This window comes from Rhineura floridana, chromosome 5 (genome assembly GCF_030035675.1).
Source record: "Rhineura floridana isolate rRhiFlo1 chromosome 5, rRhiFlo1.hap2, whole genome shotgun sequence".
Taxonomy (NCBI): domain Eukaryota; kingdom Metazoa; phylum Chordata; class Lepidosauria; order Squamata; family Rhineuridae; genus Rhineura; species Rhineura floridana.
Window position 1 is genome coordinate 18,348,222 of NC_084484.1, and position 17,949 is coordinate 18,366,170.

Genomic DNA, 17,949 nt, shown 5'->3' on the forward strand with positions numbered 1-17,949 from the left:
GCTGCTGTTTGCATCAACAAGGTTATAGAATTCTGAAGCATTAAATTCCCCAGCAGTGATTCCAGGACACTGTTGCAAAAATGTTCTAGGAACTTATGCACTGAGTAAAAGAACTTCATTTTTAGTACTTTGTTCAGTGCGTTTAGATCCACATTTTGTAGTTCATGTTAAAAGACATAGTGACTTGAATAGAAGCAATTAAGCCTGATGCTTCTTTAACTGAGAAGTAATTGGAAGGCAGTTATCATTCAGTTTCACAAAAGTGCAGACAAGAACTTAATTTCCTATATGTCTCTTTGTCGGAAAAGCTTCTCCTATAAATCCAGGTGAAGACTGGGGATGGGGGGGGGAGTGAGTGAGAATATTTCTCATTGCTCAGAATGTTACTTTGTTTTGATTTGGGTCTTTCTTTTCTACTTTAATAATGTTTATATATTTTAACGTGCAACATGCACCCATGAAATTTTCTAACAATGTTCTAAAAGCAATGTCTAAAATTCACGGTCACTTTGTAAGATGCCTACCAATTCCAGAAAAGTTAGATTTCCATCTGTTGTTGATTTTAGGATAAAGAAAACATATCACACAAATTCGTACTTACTTTGTAAAAATAATTTCAGCTAAAGCATCCAAGACAACACCCATTCTACCATGATGCATTATCTTGACTCCAGATATCCTTGATGCAGACCTCTTCTCTGAGATATTGTACTGCCCAACACATTTGGAAAGATGCAAACATAATTTGGGTTGGTCTTTCACAGAGCTTCAACCAGAGCGGCTGGCTGTTAAACCATTCTGGCCACTGGAGCTCTATCAGGGGAAGAAGAGTCTCCTCTCAGCACCCTTCACAAACTACACTTCCCAGGATTCCCAGGGGGGAAGCAAAGACAGTCTAAAGTGAAATAAAGGTCTGGTGTGGGCAGAGCTTGGAAAAGTTACTTTTTTAAACTACAACTCCCATCAGCCCCAGCCAGCATGGCCACTGGATTGGGCTGATGAGAGTTGTAGTTCAAAAAAGTAACTTTTCCAAGCTCTGGGTGTGGGTGTGACCCCCTGATTAGCCAAACCAAGCAGCTGTGAGTCTGGCTTTTAGAACACTGACAGTTGGTTCTTCCAAGCTCTGCACAAAATGTTTCAAGGAAAGGACTGTGCAGATTTCAGGATGTGTTGGAGTTTTAGAAAAGCTTATCTTGGAAATGGAAATGGACTACCTTCAAGCCGATTCCAACTTATGGCGACTCTATGAATAGGGTTTTCATGATAAGCTGTATTCAGAGGGGGTTTACCATTGCCTTCCTCTGAGACGAGAGGCAGTGACTGGCCCAAGGTCACCCAGTGAGCTTCATGGCTGTGTGGGGATTCGAACCCTGGTCTCCCAGGTCGTAGTCCAACACCTTAACCACTACACCACACTGGCTCTCTTATTTACAGTTAAACGACTTGTAAGCTTTTTAAAGCAAAAGTTGCTTTTTGTAATTAACTTACAGAGGATCTGTTCTTTCGTAGAAAGTTCTGGTTTGATCTAGCAGCTCTTTCAAAGTTCATATTCCTTTTCTCAATAGCCAATAACATTGATTGGAAAATTTTAAAAGAACAAACACTTAGTGGCACTTCCGAAGTCTTGATCAAAAAGAATGCAACTTTCCATTAAAAAGGATCTTTGTTTTGATTGTCTAACTTCAAATGAGCTATATTTGGAAGACTTTCCCCCTCTTTGGCCAGGAAGAACTACTTCCCAGTAGAACTATTCATAGTGACATCATTAAACTAACCACTGGTTCATACAATTTCCCCTTCATGAAGTATCATTTTGAAACAAGTCTCCCACTATCAGTACCAACTACTGGTTTCCAATGGAGCTATACCTATAGAGATATGAAGGCCTGGGGGCGGAAAAAGCACAAAAGATTCAGCAGAGAAGACATCTTTTTTAAAAAATCTGGATTTCCCCCTTTTTTTCTGTTTTGTTTTTCCCCAGAAAAAAACAAACAGAAAAATTCAGGAAAAAAGTTGTTCCCATTTTTCATTCCCCCCCCCTCCAGCCTTTCACATCTGTATATAGTCATGTACTGAAATCCCACAGGGCCAGCTCCAGGTTATTTGTGGTCCACAAGCAAGAGATCCTAAGTGGGACCCATTCATACAAGTAGATGGATGGAGATGGTGGCTGCTCCTGGTACTCCCTGTTGCTATCACCAATTGCCATTTGTCCACTCATAATCAGATCAAACTATTCAATCAGAGCAACCAAATCAGCTACCATGCTGAGTCTGTAGTGGCATAGCAGCACTCCAAGGGTGGAGAGTGGCCTACAACTGCCAAAGAGAAACCAAAAGCAGCCTTTTGCCAGAGTCTGCTCAGCAACCCCACCTACCTGTCATTGTAGGCATTTCCATATAGGGATAGAATTTTCCGAAAATCTTAAAGTCAAACATATCTACATGATTTTTTCCCTAATCCCTGTCTCCTTAATCTGGATGAGTAGAGAGTTCCTCCACTTCCAGTTCACTAGAATGCAAACAACTGTCACATATTATATGTTGACCATTGAGCAGTACAGTCTGGAGTTTTTCCACAAGACTATGGCAGAGCTAAGCAGAGCAGAGGTTAAGCTGCTTACTGAGGCTTGCCAGGCAGCCAAGGCCAACACCTGGCGTTGACAAGGGCAACCATCATGATAAAGGCTGGAAGCAAAACCAGCAGAGTGTGGGGGGAAAGTCTATGGAGAGGAACGTGGAGCTGGATTGTATGTGTCTGAGGCTTGTGTCTAACTCAAGTAAAGGACTCTTAAAACTTTCAGAAGTCTGCACTTGTCTCTGTTCTCTGGTTCAGCACTGCCGGGTAACACCGGAACTGGGCACTCGCTTATTCACACGACGACATTATATGCATCATACGCATACTATTATACACATATGCACTCCAGATTTTCTAAAGTAACTGGCACATAAGGAGCAATATACAACAAAAATATATGTATAAAAATACACTTGTATCAATATAAAATTACGCTGCAGAGATATAGCACAGCATGGGCCTGACTCTTTCATGTGTAGTATACATATAAAATAACATTTTTACATATACATTAGACTAGCTTTTTTAAAAATCAAAACTAAGCTGGACAAGATTGAACATAAGCGGTGCTGACTTGAAACTGGACCCGAGATCTCCCTTCTAGCCCTCTCTTTACCACACACTTTGGGCAAGAAAAGAGATGCCACTGCTCACTCATCCACATGCCTGCACAATACTTTGTTGTATGTGCTTGCAGTTTGAGAGAAGAAGGACATTCAGCAGAGCCAATAACAGCTTTGGGAATCAGTCTACAACAGCAGCTCAGAAACTTCCTTTTATGCGTGTTTTAAGATTAAACATAGAAAAATGGGCCACATTTGGGTCTTAAAAATGATAAAATGGAATCAGAGTAATTTTTCATGCTGACAGTCTGCTATTAATAACTACCAATTTTATTTCCTTTTTTATGCTCAACACAAGTAGAATTCTGTATATGTACCTAGTTTATGTCTGGATAAAGGCATTCAACTGAATATGATTGCAGATGTTTTAATAAATGGTCTTTGTCTATTCAGATCACAAATATTTCTATTATTCAGCAGCTCTGTGAGCCCTTCTATGATCTCTAAGACAAACAGGAGCACATCACAACAGTACTGGGTACAATGAACAACAAGAGAATAGCAGTGCCATGGCACGTAGCATAACGTATGAGAAGAGCTCTTCTATGACTATAAAAAATCAAAAGGCAGCCACTGGAATTTATCCACTGATTCTTATTTCTAGGAACTCTTTTCAAGATATTGGACAGTTGCGGGTTGTAATGCACAGCCAAGTATGGAATGACTCTCTTGAGTTACACCATCCCATATAAGGTGAGAAAGGTACCATGATGGAAAATAACATCTAGGTGAAGAAAAATGGTTCAATGAATGTATGCATAGAGGACTGATACCTGTGAAAGACAATGGACAAATACAGCTGAAAACTGCTGAAATGAGAAGGCAAAACTTGTTTTGTTCTGGAGCTAATGTGCACATAGGATTTATACAGTTGAGTATGTTCCAGCCCAGATACAAGCAATCCTAGAAAAGGCATTTTCCTTTGCAGGTGAGCTTGGATTCAAGTTAATCTGTGAAGGAAAAATGTACCTTTGCCTGTGCCGTATGATTTCAAACCACACAGTTAAAGGACACATTTCTATACAGCACCTGAAATAAAAGCTGATCAACTGATCAGTTCTTGCAGCAAGACCTGATTGTATACTCCATAATACAGCCAATCACTGTAAGGCTGTCAGTGCCAGTCAGCTGATCAGCATTTACAGCAAGCTATACTTTGGGCAGGGAAGACTCTAGAATGACAGGCTGCTGGGAATAAGAATCACATGGCAGAACAATATTACAATATTTCCTTATCTGAACAATAGTAAACTAAACTTAGACAGATGAATAGCAGAAGCCCACCACAAGTGGCAGAGCTGGATAATTACGACAGAAGGAAATGTAATCCCTCCCATTTCCTTTTGGAGGGGATTTTTTTTTTGTCTGTTTGCTTTAATGATGCAAAATTGTACATGGACAAAAACCCAATACTTTATTTCAGACTAGCACTGCTGTTCTTCAGAAATCAGAGAGATTATAGTTGTGTTTAAGAGAGAACAATATCCTGTCGTGACCTATTGCATTCCCACACAAAATGCAAAAGAAGCCAATGAACCTAAAAAGTAGCACCTTTGTAAGGAAGAAATTTCCCAGTCAATCAATTATCCGTGAAATAGTTTTGAAAGCTCCTAAACTGAGTAACCCCTACTGGGATGTACCAAGAGGCAGGATCCTCTGCACTGACCCTGTGCTTGTGGAATGCCCTCTCCAAAGATCAACTGAAGCCTTTTTAAAATATGGATCTTTAACTGCTGTTTTGTCTCTGGAATGTTTTTAGGCACTTGTTATATGCTGCTGATGTGATTTTACTTTTCTCTGTTTTATACTGATTGTTTTAATGCTGCTTTCTAGAATTGTATTTTGTATTTTATAGTTATATTGGTTTTATTATTTATTTATTTATTTAATGTATCGCCTTTCCTCCAAAAATGCATGTCATCCAGAAAACATTCGTTATTGGGTGACTAAGGTTGCAATCCAATACATGCCTATTCAGAATTAAGCTCTATTGGATTCACTTGGACTTATTCCCAGGTAAGCGTGTATTGGATTGCAGCCTTTGTGTGCTTCCAGATTGAAGTTTATTGTGCAATCTCAGTGCCTTGTGTATACAAGGTTCACACCCATTCCACCCAATGTCATCATCCCTTGAAATGCATAAAAATGCCATACCAATGAGCTAATGGCAATGAAACAGGCTAGACGATGGCTAGAGTACAAGTGGAGAAAGACATGCTGTGAGGCTGATTGGGCATGAGTAAAATTTCATAACCATGCCTACTGTGTGGTGGTGAGGGCATCAAGGAAGGCCCACTTCTCTACCACCATCGCATTCTCAAATAGCCATCCAGTGGAGCTTTTCCGTATTGTCAAGGGTCTGTTGACATCAACTCCAGGAAATGGAGTTTTAGACCCTTCGGAGGCCCACTGGGAATTGTTTACAAGGCACTTTGAGGGTAAAGTTGCTCGCCTCCATAGCAATTTTGATGCCCCTTCCACATCTAGTGTAGTCCCCAATGAGGCATCCAGTGCAACGTCTGCTGCAACTTCTTGGGATTGGTTTCAGTTGATGTGACCTGATGATCTGGTCAAGGTGCTTGCAACAATGCAGCCAGCAATATGACTTCTCGACCCTTGCCCTTCTTGGATTATTAAAGTTTGCTGAGGGGGTTTGACCAAGCGGATCCAGGATGTGGTCAATGCATCATTGCAAGAAGGAGTGGTTCCAGCCACCCTGAAAGAGGCAATAATCTGACCGCCCTTGAAAAAGCCCACCCTGGACCCACTGGTTTGTGATAACTACCTCCCGGTCACAAATACCACCTTTTTAGGGAAGGTGATCAAGAGGGTTGTGGCGCAGCAATTGCAAGTACTCTGGGATGAAATAGATTATCTTGACCCATTCCAATATGGGTCCAGGCCCGGTTATCAGCCTTGGTCGCCCTGATGGATGACCTTAATGGGAGAAGAACAGGGGGAGTGCGACCCAATTATTCTTACTTGATCTCTTGGCGGCTTTTGATGCCATTGACCATTGTATCCTTCTGAACCGACTTGGTGAGATGCGTATCAGAGGCACTGATCCTATGGTTCTGATCCTAGCTACACGGTCATTTTCAGAGAATAGCATTGGGTATTGTCTTTTGGCCCCCTGGCAGTTGTGCTGTGGGGTGCCACAGGGTACCATCTTGTCCCCCATGCTGTTTAACATCTATATGAAGCCCTTGGGAGCTGTCATCAGGAGTTCTGGGGTGAGGTGTCAGCAGTGCACTGATGATACCCAGCTCTATTTCTCTGTAACATCTGAATTGGGAGAGGCCGTGCAAGCCCTGGACCAGTGCCTGGACTTGGTGGTGGGCTGGATGAAGGCCAATAAACTGAGTCTGAATCCTAGCAAGACTGAGAGGCTATGGGTTGGTGGTTCCCAAGTTCAGATAATTGGTCAGTTGCCTGCTTTGGATGGGGTCATACTCCCTCTGAAAGTGCAGGTCTGTAGTCTTTGGGTGCTCCTGGATCCATCTTTGTCACTAGAGGCCCAGGTGACCTCAGTGGCTAGGAGTGCCTTTTACCAGCTTTGGCTGGTAAGAACTGTGACCGTTTCTGGATCAGGATAGCCTGACCACTGTTGTTCATGCACTGGTAACCTCCATGTTGGATTACTGTAATGCACCCTATGTGGGGCTGCCCTTGAGGTTGGTCCAGAAGCTGCAGCTAGTGCAAAATGTAGCAGCATGATTGCTCACTGGAGCAGGGTATCACCAACATGTCATCCTGCTGCTGAAAGAATTGCACTGGCTGCCAATTAGCTACCGGGCTAAGTTCAAGGTTCTGGGTTTGATGTACAAAGCCCTATACAGCTTGGGACCAGGATACTTGAAAGATCATCTTACTTCTTATATACCCAGTTGATCACTATACTCTGCAGGTGATAGCTTCCTGCAGATACCATCTTATCAGGATATCCGTTCTGCACAACAGAGGAAGTGGACCTTTAGTATAGTGGCACCTTCCCTTTGGATTTCCCTCCCCTTCTAATATTTATTAGAATTATAATAATATTTATAATAATAAATAATATTTATTAGACAGGCACCATCTCTATTATCTTTTTGTTGCCTACTGAAGAGCTTCCTCTTTCAATAAGCCTTCTGAGTGGAGACCTTATCCCAGTCTGTGTCTGTGTTGAAATTGCTTTTAAAGATGTTTTTAAAGCTTTTTAAAAGATATTTTAAATATGTTTTGTTTAAATATATTTTCATGTGTTTTTATGATGTTTTATAGTGTTTTTGTTTGCTGCCCTGGGCTCCTACTGGAAGGGAGGGATATAAATTTAATTAATCAAAATGAATTAATGAATTAATAAACTAATGAATTAATGAATACTACTACTAATAATAATAATAAAAATATTTTTAGTAAGTGCTTTGTTGTGAATGTCATGAAGTTACAGTGGGTGTTCTCCATCCCCACAGCCTCTAGTTCCATTCACTGCTCACCTGAGCAGAACCTAGCCATTTTATTGGTGGTGGCCAAAATGATGGGAGTTTGCACATTTTCACTGATTGCCACATGGTGAAGCCATGTGTGAATTTCAATCACCCAGTTTGGAGAAGCTACCCTCCCAAGTTCTCCACATATTAAATGTGGAGTATTACCTCAGGGACTGTGATTGCGCTACATGGAGTTCTTGTTCAAGGCCACATTACCATAATTTTGCTGTTTTGTTGCAGATCAATATAGCTCAATACTACTCTTGTGCAAGACCTCAATATTAAAATGTTTTTAAAATACAGCAAATGGAATTGGCTACTCACCTCCCCCCTCCCCCCAAAAACGCACATCCCCATTTTGTCCACCGTGAAACATGGTAAATAATGGCTGGTAACCTTTGCTCTTGTGCTCTTGCACACTTCCAGTAGATTTTTTTAAGAGTGCAGAAATACCTGAGTGCACGCCTAGAACTGAAAAAAGCAGCAGAGGGTGAGGGAGGAATGAGTGAGGGAGGTGAGGGACCAGAACAAAACACAGATACATTCTGTCAAGTTCTGCCCACTGATGTGAATTACAAATAGCAGAAAAGCAACAAGTATTTATGACCGACAAAATGAACAGATGACTTGTTTCCAACATAAAGCCCATACCTGGAAGCACCATAGGAAAAAATGAGTGGCATCCAACTAATGTGTCTCTTTAGGGCAAGCAGCATGGATTTCCATTTGCAACAGACTTGCCCTTTCTCCTTCCCCTTTTCACACCCTCCCAAAATCTACTCCAGTGGGTTGGGGAAACCCCTAGAATAGATTCAGGGAGTGGGAAGAACAGAGGTCCCATTGCACAAGAGGAAATCCTTGTGCTGACAGGACACCTTCCTATTTTGGATACAACCCATAGCAAACCAGTGGTCGACAATGTGTTACCCTTTAGATGTTGTTAGACTACGGCTCCCATTTTCCCTGACTATTGGCCATGCTATCTGGAACTTATGGGAGTTGTAGCCCAACACATCTGTGAGCATCACGTTGGCTGCCCCTAAAATATACAAACTGCCTACAGTGTCAGTTCCATTGATCATAACATGTTTTGATGAAGGATTTTCCTTTCTATTATAGCCCCCCAAATATTTCTATCTTACCACTATCCCCCACCCGCCCAATGCAGATTTGAATTGGTAAAGATTCTTTTTGTAACCTTCTACTATAAAAAAGATATATATGAATCCATACACTTGAAAGCAGTACATATGAACAGCCATTTGATACAGAGTTATTTTCTTGAACAGTATATGCTTTCTTTCATCTGAAGGAACTGTTAAATGCTAACAAATGGTATAGCTTAAAAGTCACAATAAAATATGCAGTAAAAATGCCAAATTTCCTTTAATTTGTCAGTTTCCACATGGTTTTTACTCCCTTATGATAGGTATTACCTAGTACATATTTCACTGCACATTGTGGAGTCTACAAAAGGCAATTTCTGCAACATATTAACTCAGTAAAGCCTAGTTATGTTACACAAAGGAATTGTTCTCATGTAAATCTATGAGCTTGCTGTTGAGAGTAAAGGGAAACATACAAATTTGTGACCCCACGACTGCAGCCCACCTGGTCTTAGTATTCATCCTACCTTTCTTTGCTGTTTCCCTGGGACTGCAAAAATGGGGAAGAGACGTTAAGCACTTGGCAGGCCACAATGTATGGCTGGTGGGCTATGTTTGGCTTGGTGTGTCACAGTTCTGTGCTAGGCAGTTGTGCAAGATCTGCACTAGACAGTATGGTCTATTTGTGACCATAACATTGAAGGAATTCAGAGATGTGGTTTCTACATAATGTACCACATGACTAACCAGTTTCAAAACCCTTTCTTACCCCATTTAAGAACTGAAACAACCTTTTTTGTACTGGTGCCCAAACTATTTCAGGAGAAAAAAGACAGTGTAACTCTATACAGGTTCCCTGGACTTCTCATCAGCTTCCAGTGCTACAGACCATGGTGTCCTTTTGGTTTGTACATTCTGGACATTGTCTGGGTTTGGATATTCCGTACGTTGTCCTGGTTGGGAATTCTGGACAACCACACACAGATGATTCTACTACCATCTAACTGGAGAGGGCACTAAGAGTAAGTTGTTCCTGTCCATAATAATTATGCTATGGAATTCTGCAGGGTTCCATCCAACCCACCCTGTTTAAACTGCTATGGAAAGTAGCTGAAGATTTACAGTAAAGTCTCATTGATATGCTGATATCACCCAGCTCACTTTCTCTGTTTCCCTCATGCCTACTAGAAACTTGAATTAGAACACGGGGATTCACAAGGTAATGGGGCATGTCTTCAACCAGGACACGCACAGTGTGTGACCCATCAAGCTGATCACAACCCACAGGTTTATATGAGGTTCCTGCTTCTGTTCTGAGGTGTCATGATTCATGCCAGTGATTTGAATTCAGCTTGATGGGGAAGCCTATTCTACACAGAAAGTGTTTCTAAGTGAAACTCCCTATCAGGGATAGGCCACATTTTTTCTTCCTATACATCATGAAATTGGCAAAATAGGCTTTTCTGGAGCTTGATCTGAAACTATTTATGTGATGTATGAAAATACTTGGGAATATAAAGGATCTTTTTCTCTCTATGAAGTGGCTTCCAGGATGTTGAAATTGCCAGTCTCTGCTTCTTTTTTAAAATCTCCCACAATGCTCATTGAATGATGCTACATTGTAATGCAGCTTTGTTCCAGAGTTGCAGTGCAAGCATCAACAAACCAAAAGAAAGAAAGCTTCTCCCATTCCCCTTTCGTGAAAAGTCCCTACCCTCAAAAGTTACTTAGAATTCTCAGCCCTGAAACTGGGCAGTATTTTTTGTTGCCTGACTCTCACTTCCCACCCAATCCTCAAATATGGAGAAAAAAACTTTAGACCACAGTTAGAACATCCAGCTACTTAACATTTAACAGTGAAATTTAACTCCAAAATACAAGAAGAAAATACAGCTATATATCCAGTAATTATAAACAGAGAGTCTGTTTCTTCCACTGTTAGATATACAGCCAGAAACAAAAGATTCCCATTGGGTGACATGGTGCCTCTCATGATTCATCTAGAAAAACAGTTTACTAAGGAATTCAGTCATATAAAAACTGTGCCCTGGAATGTTGCCTATTGGAAAAGCAAATAAACTCTCTTTTTTGTGTATCGTAGTATGTAGAGATATAAAGATTCTAGAACCACTCTGTTAGAGGCTACTTTTTGCTCTGGATGCTGTTGGAATTAGGATGAAGATGGCCAAACACTTAGAGGAACTAATGATCAAACAAGGAGAAAATTCTAAGCATGTTTATAGCAAAAATACTTTTTAATCATTATTGTTTATGCACTGAATTATTGTGCCCTCTGAGTGATGTTCTCTCCTCCCGCCAACATGCTGTGCTTTATATTTTGTGCTAAGAACTTTGCAGAGTCATGCATGCTTCATATTTTGTATATTTCATATACTATGGAATTGGCAGAGCCTGGAAAAGTTACTTTTTTGAACTACAACTCCCATCAGCCCAATAGTGGCCATGCTGGCTGGGGCTGATGGGAGTTGTAGTTCAAAAAAGTAACTTTTCCAAGCTCTGGGAATTGCAAGGACCTGTGGTTAAATCATATACTGGGTGGTATCCAACTGTACCCTTTCGCACATGGAAGGCTCTCTGCTCCAGCAGGATTGCTCATGTTTCTGTTTATATGCCCACATAAGCACACATCTTACATGTATATTCATGGAAAGACAATTCTGGGGGTATTTAATCTGGTTTCACACTAGGTTATTACACTATAATAAAGTCAAGTCATAGCTGCCAATACAGACTTACTTGGCAGAATTATCAAGAGCCAAAAAATGTGAAGATAAATGCAGATGAAATATTTAGTACACAAAATGGTGGACAGTGAATAAAATAGCTTTGCAGCTTGAAGCACCAATTGCAAGGTTACAGAACAGCAAGCTGGTTAGTTGCTATAAGCTGATAAACAGGCTACTCACACCAATGTTTCCTGGACCAGTAACCTAAACTGTTTATATGATAGCAATAAGAATAGAGGTAGGGCAGAGGGTTGCCATAGACAGAGCAGGGAGGGTGCTAGGCAAATCATGAGGCTGCAATGGAACATACTCCAAGGGGAAAGGCCTGAATGCACATTACTACATTTTGATAGTGTGAGGATAGAAAGACAGTGAGATTTAGGAAAAAAGGAAAAGGAGAGATTGGAGGAAGATGGGAAATCCTGAAAAAGGGGGACCAGTAAGATATGGTTCCCTGAGTGTTACTGTGACTTACTGGGCCATATGTGTGGCTGCATATGAGTTCTGTATCAGCAGTTCAATAATTGAGTGGCTGGCCCATTTCAGACTGAAGACCTGCCTTTTCTTTCTGAAAGGGCACAACTGAAGGTAGACCAAAGGTTGTCCTTTGTAGGGTTTCCTTGAGCCAAAGTCCTCAATCTACTACAAAAAAACTTTCCTTGAGAGAGAACATTAGCTTGTGCTTTCTGAAAGTATCCAAACTAATCCAAAGACAATAAAAAACAAGGGTGAGAGGTAAGAAAATGGTGAGAGGAGACAAGGAAAGATGAAGACAGGCCCACTCTTACAGGCATTCATGGGGTATAGCAGGCTTGAATAGGAGAAGCTATGGAAAAGTTTTGTGGGAGAAAAAATGAAGAAATCTCTAAATTTGCAAGATACCCAGTTACAAGAAAGGAGATTTCTGATGAGTATTAGCTCTAACACAAAGGATGATCTCATTAGGGAACAGAGAAGAGGGGAAAATCTGCTCCAACTGAATGCAAGCATAGATCCTGGCACACTTTGCACAGTCATGACGACTGTGCAACAACTGGTCACCTTTCATGAAAACACCCATGACTTTCATTGATGCTGATTAAAAAAAAACTGGTAAACTTTACAATATCATTAACAAAAGAAGCTCAATTTTAACATTGGTTTTATTCCACTAATGCTAACTTCTCTGGATGTGTGCCACACTGGCAATTTGGCAAATACAGACAATGCAATGGCTCAGTCATTTGTTTCACAGTCATAACAGGCACAGATTGGGTTGTGCACAGAAATTTGTTTCTGCAGCTCCTTGCATCCCGTCCTATGCTGTTCCAAAGGGTGCCCCCCAAAAAAACTCTAGAGCAGATGAAGGGAAGCTGCAAATGGAAGTGGGGGAAGCAAAAAAACCACCCAGCTTCCTCCTTTCTCCACTGGATTGAGAAGCCTTCTGTGAATGGACAGACACAAAGACACAATTGGATACAATTCAGAAAAGCCAATGCGACCCTGGAATTTGGTTCACCACATATAGTTTTTTGCAGTATGTAAAGTGACACTGACCATTGTGATAAAGGTCCTCACCAGTACAGGATACTAAAATACAGGATACTGAAATAAACATTGGCAGAAGCCCAGATCCAGGAAGTGGACAACTGGGAGACGGCTATAAAACAGCAGAGAAGCCGAGGTCTGAAGGGGCAGTGGTGAATATTTTCCCTGTTTACCAATTCCCCTCTGCAATCTCCTCCTACATCCCTCCTGATAGGGGTTCCAGAAGCATGTCTGTCACATTACAGAGAAAAGCAATGAGGGAGCACTTTAACACACACTTTACAGTTCATCCTCAGAGAGAGAGAGAGAGAGAGAGAGATCCAGGTTCCTACCACAAACTGTGCTGCCAAATGTCTAGTCTGGCTGTCAGATATCACAGGGAGAATTCTCTCTCCTTTCATAAACTCTAACTCAACCTTTCAAGAATTTTCTGTCCTTGTAACGTGGTGCCACTATTTTTAATATTTGGCTGAAGTTCCTCCAAATGTTCTCATCAGTATTCCACGGACAATCTGTCTTGCATACACAGCATTACCTCATCTCACCAGGTTCCAAAATCAGCTGTGTTATCTATCTGTTGAGATACGGATATCTATATTTTGGACAAAATTTCCTCTGAATTATAGATGCTGATAAGGCATCTAAACCACGGAGCCAATATTGAGAATATATGCCCTGTCAGTCAGTAATAATTACCTAGTGGTGTCTTCTGATGAAAACAGTTTTATAAGGCTTCTTGTATCAACCTTCTTGTTGAAATGTAATAGCAACTTCTGCAGTTTTCCGACTGACTTCTTTCCTTCCCCTGACATAATGAACATTGTTTTCAGTGAATCAATGGGACCATTATAAAATATGTTTGCTATAATCAAATTCTTATTTTTATGCTGCTGGTAGTGTTAAAATATGAGCTTACACGGTGACTGATTAGTGTTGTAAAAACCCGGCCTCTCTCGCTCTCCCTCTATTCTCCCCCTTTGTCTTTTTCCTTCTTTTTTCTTTTCTTATTGACTTGCTCTTTCTTTTCTTCTTTCATTTTCATTGTTATTGGTTTCTCATAAACTCTTAGGGAAAGTTTGGGATCAGAATGAGTAAAATGGCGTGATTTGTTGCTGCTGGATTGAAAGAAAAAAAATCTACACCTAGAAAACAAAGACACTAGTTATACATGAAAGCAGCTCGTTTGGTGGGGCGGAGCCAGAACTTCATGGTTGATGTGTTGCTGCCCTGTCCCAGAAGGGAAAGAAGGATGTCAGTACAGGGTGCTCAGGTGGAAGCCATGCCCAGTGGCCCTGTATCAGATGTCATATATAACATTAGGTTGCAGCAAATGAAAACGCGGCTCCCTTCCAAAAAAAGGTTTGAAAGAACCAGCAGTCATCTGCAAACCGCTCTGCCATTCCCTGCAAGGTTCAGTTTCAAACCATGCAGGTAAAGGAAAAGGCTTCACCTGGTGTCACAACAGAAATTATCAAAATATTCTGGTGCCAAGTTCCCAGTGACCTAAAGATTCATAAGAACTACTGGTAAATGACAACTGTGGGCCATTCACACTACATGCAGGATAAGCCTTTAATTGCTATCCAGTATATACATGAAGCTGGCTCCTTGGCAGTGAGTATATCTGGATGCTACCCATTTTGTATGGGTGTTGCATTCATACTCCTCCGGGTGCCTACTCAGAGGGAGGCTCGGAGGGTGGCAGCAAGAAAGAGGGCCTTCTCAGTGGCGGCCCCCGAATTATGGAATAGTCTTCCTGATGAGGTACGCCTGGCGCCGACATTACTATATTTTCGGCGCCAGGTTAAAACTTTCCTCTTTCCCCAGGCATTTTAGTATGTGTAAAAATGTTCATGTTTTTAAACTTTAAATTTTAAGCTTTTAAAGACTGTTTTAAATATGTGTTTCATTGTATTTTATTGTATTTTATGTTGATTGTTGTGAACTGCCCAGGGAGCTTCGGCTATGGGCGGTATATAAATTTAATGAAATGAAAATACTTTGAATTGTTAGGTATTAATCTACATTTTGATCTACATCTAAACGTGTTTCTGGCATTTACTCTAACTGTAGAAGCACCAAGCATTATAAACACCTGGATTACATAATCTTTATTAAATACGAATTTCACTAGGGTGTGTATAACTTACCCTAATTTGATGTATATAATACATGTATTTTAGGGTTTAAGACAGTAATAATCTTTGTATACTTGTACTTATGCAACCCAAACTTTATGTCTCAGTCTTGTAACCGAATCGGTTATTGTAAGCCTACTTTCTTATGTTCCCTGTAAACCCCGAAGAGCTTTAGTTTAGTTTTATTGTTATTTTAATAGTATTTTAAATTGCCTTTCTGTAAATAATTTTGGTTTGGATGAACGGGTCTTTGACCGTAAATAAACTTTGCTGCATAATCTTTGTTAAGTTTATCTTACATATGTTAGAGCCTAACACATATAAGACAAGGTAAACACAGATTATGTAACCAAATGGTTTATAATGCTTTCTGCTATATGCTTCAGTTAATTCATTAAATAACTCATGCTTAAACTCTGCTTTTGTACAATACTGTTAGATTTTAAACGTGCAAAGTTAAGAGCCTCCATTAAGCATTTCAATGCCAAAAATAATACAATGATGAATAATAATATATTTTCAGGATATTTAAAATAAAGCTAAAGACGGACATTAATTATGATTTATGTATGCTCACTCAGGTTTGGCTGGTGTTGAATTTGCTTGGAACACATCCAAGCCAAATTTCACTAAGCATTCAATTATTGAGAGAAAACACTACAAAAGATATCATGGCAGGCTGAGCGAACACCACAACTGAGAAAAAAATCAAACAATTGTTGAACTCAGTGAATATATTTTAGTTTAACAGCAGTTTTCAAAGTGAAAGGTTGACAAATGTTAGCTTCATGTAGTATGCTGATATTATATAGCAGAACAACGCACATGAAGGGTGAGAAGAAATGTGTCAAATCAAATATTTTGCAGCACCCCATACTGAAACTGAAAACAATAATTAGAAGTACAAATGAAGCTATGCATTTGTCATTTTTTTAGTTTATCTGGTGAATTGTTTCCCTCCCTCCCCACTGCCAAACAAAACACATAGTCTAAAACTATATCATAGTGACCAGATTTTCTATCTCCATAGACACTGTCCAACATTCACTTATCTGATGAGAACCTTTGAGGGTCTCTACAGAGTTCCTATGCATTGTCGAATATTTTGTGGCATATACTAGGGATCACAATCTGCTTGTTAATGTTGGAAAACATCACTCAAGGCAATATTTCAACATAAACATCATTATAAAATAAAGAATCACAACAGGCTTTCCCTTTGTAGCTTGTCTTGGCTGTTTTATTATATAGTTTTAATTTGTGCTTATTGTTATCAGTGCAAAGGCGGGTCAGAGGAGACATGATAGAAGGGTATGAAATTATACATGGCATTGAGAAAGTGGATAAAGAAAAGTTCTTCTCCCTCTCTCATAATACTAGAACTCGTGGACATTCAAAGAAGCTGAATGTTGGAAGATTCAGGACAGACAAAAGGAAGTACTCCTTTACCCAGCGCAGATGCAGTAATGGCCACCAGCATGGATGGCTTTAAAAGAAGATTAGACCAATTCATGGAGGACAGGGCTATCAATGGCTACTAGCCATGATGGCTGTGCTCTGCCACCCTAGTCAGAGACAGCATGCTTCTGAAAACCAGTTGCCGGAAGCCTCAGGAGGGGAGAGTGTTCTTGCACTCAGGTCCTGCTTGTGAGCTTCCCCCAGGCACCTGGTTGGCCACTATGAGAACGGGATGCTGGACTAGATGGGCCACTGGCCTGATCCAGCAGGCTCTTCTTATGTTCTTATGACTACTAGCTTTTTTTTTTTAAAAAAAATTGTGTTTATTGTTATCAATGGCTATGCTCGGCCTCCATATTCAGAGGCAGGAAGTCTCTGGATACCAGTTGCTGGGAATTCCAAGTGGGCAGAACGCTGTTGTGTTCTGGTCCTGGTTGTGGCTTCCCATAGGCATCTCGTTGGTTACTGTGAGAACAGGACTAGATAGGCTTTTGGCCGGATCCAGCAAGGCTCTTCTTGTATTCTTATGTACAAGCTAGGGCTTTGCCCCTGTACACTTTGCACACCATCCCTTCAAGCACTGTCTTGTCATGCACCCCCACACCCAGGCACACCCACTCACCCACTCGCAATGCCCCTCAGTGCCTGGAGACATTGGTGTAGGCAGACTGCCATGGGCCTGATTGAAAAGTTTAGAAACTAAACATGCTAATTGTGGACAAATACCACAAGCACTGATTTATTTCAAAAGTCCAATATAGCAAGCTGCTTCTAGAAGTAAAAGTGAAACTAAAATGTCTCAAGAAGAGTCCTGTGGATTGCAGGTGATATATGACAGTCTGTCTATTAGAAAAGAGCAAAATCTTACATATGCTTTATGTTCTGGGGGTATATAGACATAATCCACTTTGTTTGTAATGAGGACTTACATGACATTATTCATGAAGCTCATTTAAGTATTGGCCATGGTGGCATTAAAAACAAAATATAAAAATATAACTGCTGAAACTGTCATCAGGGCCACTAGACCAAGTTTGTCATCCTCAGAGTCTTAGCAAGCAAGAGTGCAGAAGCAATTGCAATTTGATAGACATTTTCACTACTTTTGGAGCTCCTAGTGTTTTACAGAGTGATAATGGGCACGAGTTTACCAACAGAGTGGTAGAAGAATTAATGTCAATGTGGTATGACTAGGGGGAAAAGTCAGGGCTGTACTGAGAAGGCAAACAGAACACTGAAAATATATTTTACCACTTGGCCGCAAACATTGAACTAAACATGGGCAAAAGGCTGTTCAT